At 38.3% G+C, this 15,325-nt stretch overlaps 1 long non-coding RNA gene across 1 annotated transcript in view; it reads left to right on the plus strand.

Moving 5' to 3' along the window:
• The window catches only part of LOC125335294, a 66,104-nt gene extending 57,795 nt beyond the window's left edge, over nt 1–8,309 (plus strand). Inside the window, exons 2-3 of the long non-coding RNA XR_007207405.1 lie at nt 2,452–2,884; nt 7,932–8,309. This is a non-coding gene — a long non-coding RNA (uncharacterized LOC125335294). The remainder of the gene's footprint in view (nt 1–2,451; nt 2,885–7,931) is intronic.
• Nucleotides 8,310–15,325: the final 7,016 nt, after the last annotated feature.

The following is a 15,325-nucleotide window of genomic DNA, read 5'->3' on the forward strand; positions in this document are numbered from 1 at the left end:
CAGGGCACCCCAAGAATCACACCATGAGCCTAAGAGTGTTGTTCAAACACTTCTTGAACTGTCAGGCTTTTTGCTGTGACCAGTTCCCTTGGGAGCCTGTTCCAGTGCCCAGCCACCCTCTGGATGAAATACTGTTTCCTGATATCTAGCCTAAACCTCCCCCGGCCTCAGCTTCACGCCATTTCCTCAAGTCCTGTTACTGGTCACGAGAGTGAAGAGATCAGTGCCTGCCCCTCCACTTCCCCTTGTGAGGATCCTGAAGACGCAATGAGGCCTGCCCTCAGTCTCCTCTTCTTCAGTCTGAACAAACCAAGTGCCCTCAGACACTCCTCATACGGCTTCCCCTCCAGACCCTTCACCATCTTCATTGCCTTCCTTTGGACACTCTCTAATAGTTTAATGTCTTTCTTGTATTGTGGCACCCAAAACTGCCCCCAGCACTCGAGGTGAGGCCGCCCCAGTGCAGAGCAGAGCAGGACAATCCCCTCCCTTGCCTGGCTGGCGATGCTGTGCCTGATGCCCCCCAGGACAGGGCTGGCCCTCCTGGCTGCCAGGGCACTGCTGATGCATATTCAGTGTGCCGTCAACCTGCAGCTAAAGGCAATCCAAAAGTGTTCTTTTTTGCTTGGTCACATTTTTCTTTGTTCTTTTCTGGACCAATATGTGTATACTCGATGCTGTATATCCACAGACACACAAACACAGTTTTTATTTAATTTAAGTTTGTTTACAGTTTCTTGACAACTGCTTATAATTGAGGCAATATAATTTGCTGTATTCTTTAAAATCAGTTCTTACCAATAATAGTCCAATAGTCTTGGAGTTTGCATTTGAATTTGTATAATTTCAGACACAAAATAGAGCACAATCTGCAAATTGTCCTGCTTTATTGAGGTAATACTATTTAAACTACTAACCTGAAGTAGCAAATTAGTGTCCAGTTAGTTTTCCATGAACTTCATATTTTTCTGTCTACAGAAAAAAAGGCACGTAGTTATCAAGTAGCTGTGTAATCTTGCCCTTTTAGATGATCTTCATTTTTTGGCATATTAAAGCTGTACCTGTCACCTGTACCTCGTTTGAGTAAGCCATCTTCTTATTCTTTTGGCTTTTTACCTTGACAATACAAACATTTACAATAGTCTTTAATTATAGTATTTTCTAGTAAAATCATTATTTCTTCAGTGTTTGAACACCTGACCCAGTGTCTGCCTATTTCTTTTTATTCCTCTTAATCTGCCTGGCCCACTGCATTAGAAAGGAATTTATGAAAACTGTAATCTGAAATTTTTTCATAGAGTAGTAACATTGTTAAAATCTGAAAAAGTGCAACAATTGTATTTGTGCTGTCAATTCCTTAATATCACACAATTTTTGTAGTCAATGTCTAACAAGCTGAACTGTCACTGACATTCAATATACAGAGTTGATGGCATTACAAAAATCATTTCTGTTCCCATAATATTGTACAATAAATGCTTTTATAATCGATTTTCAACATATTTACATAATGATGCCTTCAGATGTAATGTTGGCCATATTAATGTAATGTTTACAATTTGGGGAAGGAAAGAAGATTGGGGTAGACATATACTGATGGTTTTATTTTTCGGTATTGAACATTATGATGATGTTTTCTCAGCTAGGTTTTCTTCATCAGATTCATTTGCAAATGAAAAAAAGTGTGAAAAATATGAAAAATTCAGTGTAAGATGTGTGATTGCACTGAGCACTTCTTTAAGTCGTAGCCTTGCACACAATCCAATTGCCTTATCAACTTGCTTTCTATTAAGAATAGTGAAAAATAGGCTATTAAAATATCATCTGAAATAGACAAACAGTGAATCCAGATATACTTATGAATCATTACAGCTTTGTTGTAAGTGGCAATAGAGTTGAAATACTCTAAGAAAAAAAAGTTCTCTGGCATTTCCTAGCGAACTAGATTAACAACAAAATTAGAAATAGCATATATTTCTACTGAGCTTTAGAATCAGCTCCTGACTGGTCATAGATATTGGTCTTCTTTCCTGTTCGTTACTTTCAATTTCTTCTACTAAAGTGTAATTCTTGAAATCAGAGGATTCCAGAGGCAAGTATTTAAGGATCCAAGTTCATAGAATTTTTCATTAAAGTCAGTTGAGCTAGGATTCTTGCATATTTTTGGTATTTTCAAAAATGTTCATTTAACTCTACAGATGGTACTAGTAAAGGACAGAAGGGACTATAGGATACACTTTTTGTGCCTTCTTCTCAGGGATAGTTGTACTTGGACTGGCCTTAGTCAGAATGTGATAATGAGATGAATTATTTCACACCTATTGCCCAATGTAAAACTAACACTGTAAAATGTTCATTTAAAAATTATTTCATGCTTCCATCTAGCCTTACAAGTAGGTTTGTGCTGAACACAAGATTGATAATAGAGATGTTTTTGTTGTTGCTGATCAGGGATCACACAGATCATACTGCCCTGCTGGTGTGGAAACTGGAGGTACATGGGAGGCTGGGAGAAGACACAGCCAGGACAGGTGACCCAAACTGATGAAAGGAATATTCCAGACCGTATGACATCATGCTCGGTATATAAAGTGGAGGGAAGAAGGAGAAAAGGGGAGGACATTTGGAGTGATGGCATCTGTCTTCCAAAGTTACCGTTCCGTGTGATGTGGCCCTACTCTCCTCGGGAGGTCTGAACACCTGCCTGTCCACAGGAAGGAGTGAATTAATTCTTTGTTTTGTTCTACTTGTGTGTGTAACTTTTGCTTTTCCTATTAAATTCTCTTTATCTCAACTCACGAATTTTCTACCTTTCGCCCTTCCAACTCTCTTTGATCTCACTGGGGGGAGTGAGCAAGCGGCTACATGGGTCTTGGCTGCTGACGTAAGTGCATTATATTTGTTTTTCAGAATCAAACTGTGTTTTCTTATATTTAGTATATTCCCCTGAAAAATCTTATGTTTGCTCATTATGCTCAGCCTTCTTGAGATGCACTGTTTGCTGTAACTTCAACAATAATCATAAGAAAGTCAAATAGCACCCACTGAAGCCTTGCATGATCCAAAGTCCCACAATACTTTCTTGTCCAGCATGAAGAAATGAACTTAATAGCTTGGATTCTATTATGATTTGATAAATGTGGATTTCAACTCTCCACATTGATATCTATTACTACCATTCCTGTATTCAGAGACAACAAGGTTCAACAGTGTAACTATTTATTTGGGGTTAATTGCAATTTCAGCTAAATTGTTACTTTCATCTGAATTCAAAATATGGTAAATTAAAAGCTCTATTCTCCAGAGTTTTCACTCAGTAAAACAAGCTACCTCTAATCTGATTCCCATTTTTGGTGCATCAGGGAGAGACTCTACTCATTGGGCAGCAATCCAAGCCAATTTCCACTCCTTTAGCTAGGTAACAAAATGGATCTAGTTCTATCAAGGCACTTAAAGACAAACTGAACTGATATTTTGTGAAATGGTGGAGGAAAAAAAACCACCAGCACATAATGATTGATTTTTGCCTTAGGAGAAACTGAGGGATCAACTACATTACAAAATAATATGAAGAATAAATACAATAATTTTACCTATATTATCAATTAATCTCCTTGTATTTAAGACTCTCAGCCTGTTTCCTCATCAGTTGCAGGCTTCTTAGAAAAAAGTCAATAAATAAAAGAAGTAATGGGTTGTATGTCATAAAATATGAAAGGGAAGAAATTCTTGTGATGTACACCACCATTACTAAGAGTGTTCAGATTACAGTAAGTATTCATATTACAGTAGTTTGTTAGGAATTTTTGAATTCTTCAGAAAATTATTTTGCCTTCTAAACTATTCTGTATTGTTATATTTTATAGTATTATTACATTTTATAGTATTATTACATAGCTCTCTGGTTTGTTGGGGTTTTTTCATGTTTCTGTAACTAGTTGCTGTTTAGTTGTATCTCTCAGAGAAGTAAATTTAAAGACTCCTGTGTGGTAAATTTAATAGCAGCTGCATCAGATCCTCAGATTCTTCCAGCTAGCAAATTTCTTTGGCATTGGATTGTGCACAAGAATTACTCATTCTACTACTGTAATAGAGAGCATTCATTCCTCTTTAAGTTCCATACATCATTCACTTATATCTCTGCCAGGTTGTCTGAACTTATATTTCACAAACAGGAGAAAAAGAAAGGACTGAAAATTATTCTCTTAACTAGTATGGCAAACACACACAGTAAGTGAATTTTAGTGTAGCGTTGCCTTGTGTTTGATTTTGTACCATCAAAGTTTAAGTAACGTATAGCTGAGGTAAAAGGCATTCATTTAAGTGACATGAAGCTACAGAAAATGTTCAAATCTGTAATGATAGAAATGTGAGCTATCCAGTAGACCCTTCTTGTCATTGTCTATGTCTTTTAGAAGTAATCCTTCTTCATGAGGAGTGGGAAAGTGCTTGTCTAAAAACAGTATTTTCTCATCATCAACCTTGAAAACAGATATTTTCATGTTGTCCCACCAGTGTGTGAACATGTGTATGTATTTATACAGACACACACATGCACAGATACAAATCTGAGAGATCCTATCAATTCCTTTGGAGGTGATGTGAGTGTTCTAGGGCTGAAAAGAGAAAAGTATCTCATGCTACTACTACAAACACACATGAAATACTATATTACTGGGATGTCTGTGATGTCCATTTGTCTTTCCAACAGTCTGTTCCTCATAACACTCTAAACTGTTAAGTGTATTGGCCATTTTCACAGGAACTAAAAAAAGGTCTCATACTTCTTGAAAATGAGTCATTAGATGCAAATTGCTGCTGCCAGTGAGAAAACAGCAGAAAAAACTCAGACAGTCAATACTTTCTTCAGAAGAAACTAGCCTCAGTTTCTTCCCTGCAGTTTTTCATAAGAAGAACCTGCTTATATACTCTTCTACTGGAATACAGTAGGTAAAGCCTCAGGGAAAAGGAATGCATCTGGAAGAAGTCTTCGTTAGTTCCTCTGTCACAAACACCTGGTCACATTTGACTTTCCTACTTTAAACAACCTTCTGTAGGTGAACTTCTGTAACCAGTGAAGAATAGACTGTTCTGAAACCATGCTTCACTTTGTTTTAAATTATGGTGCTGTATTGCTCAGATCAAACTCTAAGAACCTTTGTTTTCATTGATCTTGTAGGTCATGGCATAGCATGGTTGCAGTATACATAGGGTCAAGGACAGTATACTGGCATCGCACTTAAAAAATATTCCTTTTAGCCTTGGATATAAAACGTAAGTTTAATTCAAAGACCACCTCTATGAACAAATAAGCTATTTTGTAACAAAGGACTGCTGTATGAACCAGCTTAGCCCTTGGCAGCTTATAAAGCCCTATGTACAGAAAGTAGTAGCCAGCAGCAACAGAGGCCATAGAAACCTCAAGTTACAGACCCTCCTGCTATGAACTGAAGATAAGAATACCAGCATGACAAAATGTGCTAGACCAGGCACTGACGAAAGTGTCTGAAAACTTTTGAAAAATTTCCACTACTTTTCAGGTCAGTCCTTGGTTTTCTTTCTTTTGTTCTCAGATGGTTATGTATCCATTCTTAACACAGCTAGGTTACCAAAGTAGTCAACCATACAGCAAAGAGCCTGTCACTTGTCAGAGGTAAAGTCCTAGGAGAATCAAAACCCAGGCTGTAAGTGGCTGTAGGCCTTTCTCTTACAATCTTAATTCCAGGCTCCCTTAAATTCTTTTTCCTATTGTTACCTTCCCTCCTTACTTATCAAATCAATAAACTGGCCTGTACATTTAATAAGTGGTTTAAAGAGTATCTACCTTTTCCTGCTAACCTGAACCTAAATAAGCTGTTTAGTCTATAATGGAGAACATTCCTTTTCTCTTTCAAACACTTATTTCTTTATGCTCAGAATAGATGGTTTTATCTTAAAACAAACAAACTCCCCCCAAACAAACAAACCAAAGCCAAGGGTTCTTTTTAGCAGCTTATCTTTCTTTATATCCATTCTTCTCTGATACATATTTTACCATAATCTATTTTTTTTGTTTTGTTTTGTAGCGAACATGGTTTAGTGCTTTTATTACTTATAAATCAATGCATTTACTAAATCTGCATTAGATAGACCTGAACTCTATTTCTCTTACTGTAGCAAATAATTTTGTGGTATGTGACTGCATCTAATAAATTAAAAACATTTAGAGTTCAGAAGAATTAGCACTGACCTAAGGAGATAAATACGTTTTTAAGTACCATGTGTGCCTCATTATTTTGTTGCATATTGAGCTATTACAGTATGCCATAAGACAATCATTAAGGGAAGAAGGAAGAAATTAATTTTTTCCTATTTATTAAATAAAAATCTGAAGGTAAAAATACAAAGGTAACAATATAAGATTTTCCAAGGAAAAGTGCAATATCGCATTTCTCCATTAATTTTAAAAGAACTTTTATCACTTCAAGACACTTTCATGGATTTCCAGAAGGAGTAACATATTGAGAGAAGTATATTCTACAAGAAATGGCTTTACACACGCCTACTTTTTGGAGTAAAGTAAAACAAACTGTCATTCTTGTGTCCAATTGCTTGTAAAAGGATGAGAGAGGAGACTTTAAGAGACTGGGATTTCTGATCTGGAAATCCTCAACCTTACCGGTATGCTTGGGTTTCTCTACAGGTGAAGAACCAATCATGAAGCTCCCAGGCAAGCAATGTACTTGTTCTACTACTTTGTGCATTTTTATTGTTGAAGAAACACTAGAACTGGATGAAAACCACAAAGCACGATTACCAAAAAATATTTATTCTGAGTATTAAATTACCTGAATTCAGGCATACTTACAAACTGTTCCCATATAAACCTTAATACAATAAAAATATTGTCATTTAAGCATTAATAAAATTGCAGTTAATATTAGGATGCTTATCTGAAATAATTTTCTGAACCTGGCAAAGCAGAAATTGAAACACTGAAAACACTTAAATTGGAGTTAAATCAAAAATTTTTAGATATTAACGTAAAAGTCAGTAGAAAAAAACTGGTCCAAATATTTATCACTGCTTTCTGCTTAGGTTCTGGCAGCCTTGGTGAGTGGATATTTCAGACAGAAACTCCTGGATATCTTTAGGTGCACACCTCAAATTCTACATCAGATTTCATTTTTTACCAGTCCAGTCTTACTCAATCACTCCAAAAGTGAACACGTGACAAACAGGATCTTGTTATTTGTCTGTCTGTTCTTCATGACACCAACCAATCTGTAGGCTGGGAAAGAAGAAACTATCCCATGGCAGTCCTGTGATATGCATGTTAGGCAGTTCTTTGATTTAAATATAATTCTGAACTGTAGCTGCATGAAAGTAAAGAAGGCTGGAAGATTGCCTAAGTAGTTCAAAGTTCATGAGGCAAGGAGTTCAGTTGTTAAATACAATTTTGTGGTTTTAAATCAAACTTGTCAATATTTAAGTGGAAGGGTATGGTTTAGGACTGCCTACACTTAGGCTTAATTTAATGTTAGCTTACAAATGGCGTTGAACAGCTGCCAATGGATTCTCCCACTAAGAAATGTCACAAAGCAACTGACTACGTTGTTTTGTTTCTAAAAGCTCTTTTATCTTTTCTGTCTTATAATAAATATATGCAGTTGAACTTTGGCTTGAGAAGGATTTATCACTGCAAAAATAATTTCTCTCTGCAGCCATGAAATTGAAACAATCACACTATATTTTTTTTATTCACTACAATTTGAAATACTAATATGAGCAAGCTATATTTTATCTGCATCTCCACCATGGTCAAGGTCTAGGTTGTCTGATTTCAGAAAATTATCTAGGGTTTCCAGCTAATTTCCTTTGTTAACAAAACTGAGCTGGGGACTCTTTAAAAATGCATCAGGACTCTCAACAATGTAATTGTTTTTTTCCAGGAAATAGCATATGAGAGAAGATAAGAATTGTCATGCTGGGATGAGACAGTCCACCCATTAAAGCACTAGCCTACAACCAAGAATATCTATTCTCATGTGTTTTACATGAACATGGGAAAACATTATGCTTAAACAAATCTCATGAGGAAGGAAATTCTGAAAGGTAAAGAGACCTAATGGAAACCTTTTGTGATAGTTCCACATATTTGAAAGTTTGAAAGGGAATTGATATTTTTGAATGTTGCAAAGTTGTACTCAAATCGGCAGGAGTCCAGCTGAGGATAAAGCATGTGAACTGCATAGGTTTTAAACCAACATATGTTGACTTAGCACCCCATTAACAGAGATATGTCATAATTGCTTTCACTTCAGTCTAGAAGAAATTGGTGAAAAATTGACTTTATTAGTATATGTCTCAATTACTTTAATGAGTGAAAGGGTCATTAGTTGTTATACACATTTTTAAAGCCTATTAGGTACCTTCCCTTAGTTGTCTAATCCTCTGAAAAATGTAACATTCCTGTATTCCTTATTAGTACACTTTGTGTTGTAGGCAAAAATCTTAATTATTTTAGTCAACTGTTAGGTTAGTGAGAAAAATTGGCTATATTCTTTAGAAAATATGAGTAGCTGCATATCCAAACATATATACATATACATATATATCTCCATATACATGTACACAGTGAAATTTAATCCTATTTTTGATTCACTTGGGAGTCATAGAAATGCAGAACAGGAAGTGATCATGATGTATGTGTGATCCTGGTTTTAACTGAAATAGAGTTAATTTTCTTCTTAGTAGTGAGTACAGTGCTGTGTTTTGGATTTACTATGAGAATAATATTGATAACAGTGATGTTTTGGTTGTTGCTAAGTAGTGCTTACTAGGACTTATAAAAAACTTTTCAGTTTCAGTTTCCCATGTTGTGCCAGTGAATTGTTGCACAAAAACCTGAGAGGAAGCATGGTCAGGTCAGCTGACCTAAACTGGCTAAAGAGATATTCCACACCATAGAATGTCATGCTCAGTTTATAACTTGGGGTTGAATTGACCAGGACCTGCTCAGATAAAGGCTGAACATTGGTCAGTGGGTGGTGACCAATTGTATTGTGCATCACTTCTTTCTCTCAGGTGTTATTCCATAGAATCATAGAATGACTGGGTTTGAAAGGAACCGTAAAGATCATCTAGTTCCAACCCCCTTGCCATGGGCAGGGACAGCTTCCACTGGGACAGGTTGTTCAAAGCCCACTCCAGCCTGGCCTTGAACACTTTCAGGGATGGGCCATCCAGAACTTCTCTGGGCAACCTGTTCCAGTGCCTCACCACCCCCACAGTAAAGAATGCCTTCCTAATATCTAGTCTAAACCCACTTTCTTTCAATTTAAAGCCATCACCCCTTGTCCTATCACTACACGCCCTTGCAAAAAGTACCTCTCCAGCCTTTTTGCAGACTCCCTCTAGGTACTAGCAGGCTGTTATAAGGTCTCCACAGACTTTTTGTCTCTAGTCTGGTAAACCCCAACTCTCTCAGCCTGTCTTCACAGGAGAAGTGTTTCAGCTCTCTCTCTGATCATCTTCGTGGCCCTTCTCTGGATTCACCTCAGCAGGTCCACATCCTTCCTATGTTGTGAGCCCCAGAGCTGGATGCAGCACTCTAGGTGGTCTCTCACAAGAGTGGAATAGAGGGGGAGAATCACTTTTCTCAATGTGCTGGCCACGCTGGTCTTGATGCAGCCCAAGATATGGTTAACTTTCTGGGCTGTGAGTGCACACTGCCAAGACGTGATTGGCTTCTTGTCCACCAACACCCCTCAGTCCTTCTCCTCAGGGCTGCTCTCAATCCCTTAATCTCCCAGCCTGTACTTCTGTTTGGGATTGCCCCAACGCAGGCACAGGACCTTCCATTTGCCCCCGTTATTAAATTATTATTAAAATTTTCATTAAAATTTTCAGTACTTTTATAAGTTAGTAGTAGTAGTAGTAGTAGTAGTAGTAGTATCATATTTATTTTGTTTCAGTTATTAAACTGTTTTCATCTCAACCAATGAAGTTTACTTTTTTTTCTTTCTCTAATTCTCCTCCCCACCGGGGGGAGGTGGGGAGTTGACGTGATATGCGTGGGGGAGTGGAAAGAGCGGCACGTTGGCTCCGATCACATCCCACCCGATCCGCTCTGGGGGGTACCACGTTAATGCACTCGGACACACTCTGACATACACTGTAGTAGGTAGATACAGTCACACACACACACAGAGGTGGACAGCTTCTGCAGTGTGACTGGGGATAAAGAGGCGAGAGGGGTCCTTTGTATGGAGTTCCAAGGGGTTTATTGGGGCCCCTGCTCCAAGGGACACAGGAACAAAGAACCCAGAACACTGTGGGGTCCGGGGTTTTATCCAGATCGGCACCAGGGGAGGGCAGAACATCGGAACCTATCATTTGGGGGCCAGGGGGTGGAGAGGACATGGGGTGACAGGGCAGTGACCAGTGGGGAAGGCGAGGGATGGAACAAGGGACCTGGGAACCAGTAGGGTATCAAGGAAAGGAGAACTATCTAGAACAGGGACTAGAAAAGGGTAAAAGAGGGTGGTCTTAGACCTCTGAGCCTGCCCACCAGTGGACCTCCACTGTTTTGGGGCTCTGTGGCTCCTTGGTCATCCCTGCAGTGGACTCAACCACTGCAACAGGGAGTGGAGTGAGTGACAGACTGACTGTGTGGTACAGAGTTGCATGTTGGGGTTAAACCATGACAACTAGCAACTTTCATAACATATTTTTCTTAATTGCTTTAAAATTTCCAGTGATGGAGATATTATAATCTTTCAAAGCATTTCATTAAAGTGTATTTACCATTAGTCTTTTTTTTTTCCTCCTGATTAGGACATTAACCTACATTATTCTCTTTCAAATCCATTATTCTCATTCTATTGACAGTGCACACGGAGAACAGATTATACTCTTTCACTTTACAGCTGTCTTTTATGTATTTAAACATTTAACATTTCCCTTCCAACTTCTCCTCTAGATAGACTACATCAATTCTCATTCAGAATGTCTGATCAATCCCATTGTTTTTCTTCAAACTTCTTACAATTCATCTGCATATTTCTGGTATTTATGGCCTGACCTTTTACCACAGTCACATGAGTAGAAATCCATACAGACATGATTTTCTCTGTGGAAATGTGTTTCTATTACAAGAAAAAAACATAATTGTAATTTTTCCAGAAGTATGAATTAAGCAGTTTGGTTCATATCTCCTGTCAGAGACAGAAAGGTTAAGGTTTATGGCTTAAACATTTTTATGAGGGACTTTTGCTTATAATGACAAAGTTGTATAATAAAAACTGCATGGAAGACCACTGCACCCTGAATGGGGCCCCTGGGCTGAGGCCCTGAACTGTGAGTTAAACCACCTAAGGCTATTCGAGATAAAAAAAAAAAAAAGTGATACTATTGTTTTAATCATCTCAGGTCTGAGAAGTAATTGATAAGGCTGGGAGGACATTTTCACAGGAGGATGAAGCCCAGCAGCTTTGGGGGGGAAGCCACAGTTCCAGGCTTATCTGCTGCCAGGCTTGAACAGGACCCCCCCCTCCCCCACCAAAGCAGGGAAGAGGAGTGTCTTGGGTGTGTGGTGCACCCTCTGGTCAGAGGCAGTGAACACCCATCCTCCCTTACGCAAACTGGCTCAGCTGTGAAATCACCCCCACCACCATGTCCTGTGGATGTGGAAAAGCCACATCCACAGGACATGCCCATGAAAGGACAGCAGAGGAGGTGTCACAGTCCATCAAAGGCTCCTGAAGTGCCCCCAGACTCATTCCTGAAGCCTTGCATCAGATCACTTCACATGATGAAAAATGATGCAACTGATCCACAGTCTTTCAGGAGACAGTGTCAAACTTGCCTTCCCCAGGTGAGGCATCTGAGCATTTCCACCTGGCCCAAACATATATTAATCCTTTGGATTCTATACTTTTCTGTGGGGGACCCTCACCACCAAGATCAAATGGAGGGGACCGATGAGACATTATTGGGACCCATGGAGTAGTGCTATGTTTTTTCTTAATATGTCTCTGTCAGTCCTCCTGTCTGCACCGCCCCTCCCTCTTTCTATTTCTTTTTTTACCTTTTTTACTGTTAAATAAAATATATCAGCTTTTTGGTATCAACATTTAACCTTGTTTGGTTTTAATCATGTTTTGGGGAATATTTTGAACCTGTGAATAGTCATAATCCACAGAGAGCTCACTTGCTCCTCAGTGATTAGAGCAGATCATAACAGCTCCTTAGTTCTTGATTTCTATTCCCCCCCTCCCTCCCCCCACCCCATTTCCCAGTTCTGGAATTTTCCACATTCACAATAAGTTCCTCTTCTTTTCCTTAGAAAAAGACAACATAAAGTGAGTTGAAGCTTCTGGATGAAAGGTGGATTCTTGTAATACATCACTGAATGAGGAAGTAAAAGTACAACAGTAAGTGGCAGAAGGAAGGATGGGTAGAAAGAATATCAGGGATATGAATTTGTTTTCCTTTGTTGCCAGGATCATGATGGAGCCTGGAGCTGACTTCCTCCCTGTGGAGCACCAATTTCATGTTCTTCCCTTAGTCAGGGATGCCTCACTCAAGGCAAAGTAGATTAGATAGAGGTGGAAGTTCTTTACTATAACATGTAAACCTGGTCTAGCGGAAGTTTCCCTGGCTGTGCCAGAGGGGTTGGAAGTAGAACCCTTCCAACCTTAACCACTGTATGATTCTTTGATTCTACTTTGATTTCAGTTGTAAACCTCACTTCTGTTTAACTTAACTATCCATCAGGTCCTCACCTGTATGATTTTTATGAAGCCCTTCATGCCCATCTCAGTTCTTCACCTGTCTGCTTGGCTCTCCTTGGTCATGCCGCTGATAACTGCCTAAACTGCTTTGGTGGGGAAATCAATAGTGTAAATCAGCATATCCAACTCTTTCATAAGTGAAAACAGCTGATCATTTCCTCCTCCCCACTCCTATATCAAGTAGATCCCAAATTAATTTTGCAGTGTTTATTTGTTTAGTTGGGTTTACTCCTGGTGAGTTTACCCCTGGAGAGGGGTCTAGAGGGTAATCATGGTTTTGCTGTATTAACTGTATTCTGTATGCCAGTTTGTGTAACTTAGCTAGAAAAGCTTAGAAACATGTGAAAGTGCTTCATCTGCTAACTAGACAAACTGAATAGCTGCTGATAAAGCTGTATTGGGTGACTTATTTCATTTTAAAGCAAGCCATCTAACAGGATTTACATATTCTCCTTCTGGTAGCTGAGATAATCTGACTTCTGAGTGAGGGTGAGAAGCTTATGCATATGAATAAGAAACATTTGTTTATTTAAAGAGTGATTGACAGAGGGTCAAAAGATAGATCTGATGTGATTTAGATCATCTGTTGTTTTCCAACATCATCTAAAGAGACCTCTCAGATTGTCCCTAGGTCTGTAATACTAAAGCTGTAAGGACCCCAGATCTAATAACAAAAAGATTGCAACATGATGAAATAGTAACACCTCCTTGCATCTTTAGAAGCACAGAAACACTTAATAATTCTTATGACTACTTTTCAGAGAACTTTTCTGACTAAAGTTAGGATGGGATGTGCTTGTATGTGCATGTGTAGACAGCATAGATATACAAACATCCCACATAAAACTTTTAGTTTAATATCATGAAGAGGAAAAGAGAATGGGAGCTTTTACAATGACCAGCAGTTTTTCTGCCTCAATAATTTTTTCTTTCAGGTCACTCAGAAAGATCCCCAGAGCTGGCTCAAGACCTCTTTCGGCAACACACAAAAAAATTAAATTTTGCAGGTCTGTGGGTGAGAATCTGAGAATAGCTGGAGCAGGAACATAAAGCCACAGGGAAGCTGTGGTGAGCTCAGCTGCTTGCTTCTGCTCCTGCTCCCTGGCAGATGGGAAAATGTGAGGAACAACAGCTCCCACACCAGCAGTTGCCACTGTTGCCTGCCCACTTTCCAGAACTCTGGCATAGATAAATCTTGTACTGGGGTCATGGACATCATTCATATATCCATTTTGCCTGTGCCAACGGCAACTTTTTTCTTATGCATTTGTGCTACATATCTATTTTCTGCACAGAATTCTAACTCTGACATGTGCATGCTCTTAAAAAGAACCACATATGGATCATGCTACCATGAAATACAGTAACAGTTGTGCTCTTTAAAATTTTTAATACCAGACTTTTAATGCAAATTGTTACTAACCCTAATATCTTTCTATTAGTCTTTTCAGTTTGTATCAGCTCTGTATCCTGCTTTTGAAGCTGAATAAAAAAGAAATTAACAAAAGGTTTTAGTTCCATTTGTTCCCTGAAAAAAATCTAGAATGAATAAATGAACACTTTGTCTTTTGTTTCAGCAAGCTGCTAAATTTAAATACCATCCTTCTCTACCAAGACCTGTTCAAGTTTACAAGCACTGAGAGTATGTTCTTGAGGAAGTTGATTAGAATTTGACTTTCTTCCACAAAATGAAGAATTTCTTATACTTGTATTTTAGATCCTTTTTAGTCATGTTTTTCATTTACCATTTACTCAAATCCCTTGTAGCAGCTGTCATGTCCATTTCATTCTAGAACACTATAGTCAGTGCATATGGTACTGCTGATATTAAACAGTCCCAAATATGTAGGTACATTTCCATGATACTTAGAGTTATTATCTCTTTTAGTACTCTTTGGAATCTACGCACTGAGTTTGATCTATTACTCATAGCTTTGCTATCTTCTCTGACCATGTTTAGCTGAACTTGGAACCATATTTGAATATGGCTTTTCTCTAGGAAGAATCTGTTCGTCCTTGAATCTGGTTTTCATTAATAAGGTTTCAAAACTGTCACCAGGAGGTTTGTTTGATCAAAACCCAAGCACTTTCTGCATTCTGGTTCTTAATTGATGTATTGTTAGAAAACTATTTTATATTAATAGATTGCTACTTGCAGGAAAGAGGAACACCTCTTGTTTTCAAAGACTTTTCAAAAACTCTGGTTAACTGTTTCTTAACCCATCACTGTCAGTTTAACATCCATTTTTTACTGCACAATTGCTTCCTTTTTTAAGTAACTGTACATACGTCTACACATATATGTAGATAGATATTACATGTATATATATGATTTACATTGCGGACCTGTTTATTTTCCCCAGAAATTAGACTTGGAATGGAGGATAGAAAAAAAAAAAATATACTCCCCATCATGCCTATCTAAGACTGATTCACTTTTTCAAGTCTTTGAAGCCAGGCATGGCATTCAAAGTATTATTGCATTATTCAAACAAAAACATATTTATCCCACGTTTTAATCAACTACAGCTAGTAATAAAAGAATTTTA

This window comes from Corvus hawaiiensis, chromosome 1 (genome assembly GCF_020740725.1).
Source record: "Corvus hawaiiensis isolate bCorHaw1 chromosome 1, bCorHaw1.pri.cur, whole genome shotgun sequence".
Taxonomy (NCBI): Eukaryota; Metazoa; Chordata; class Aves; order Passeriformes; family Corvidae; genus Corvus; species Corvus hawaiiensis.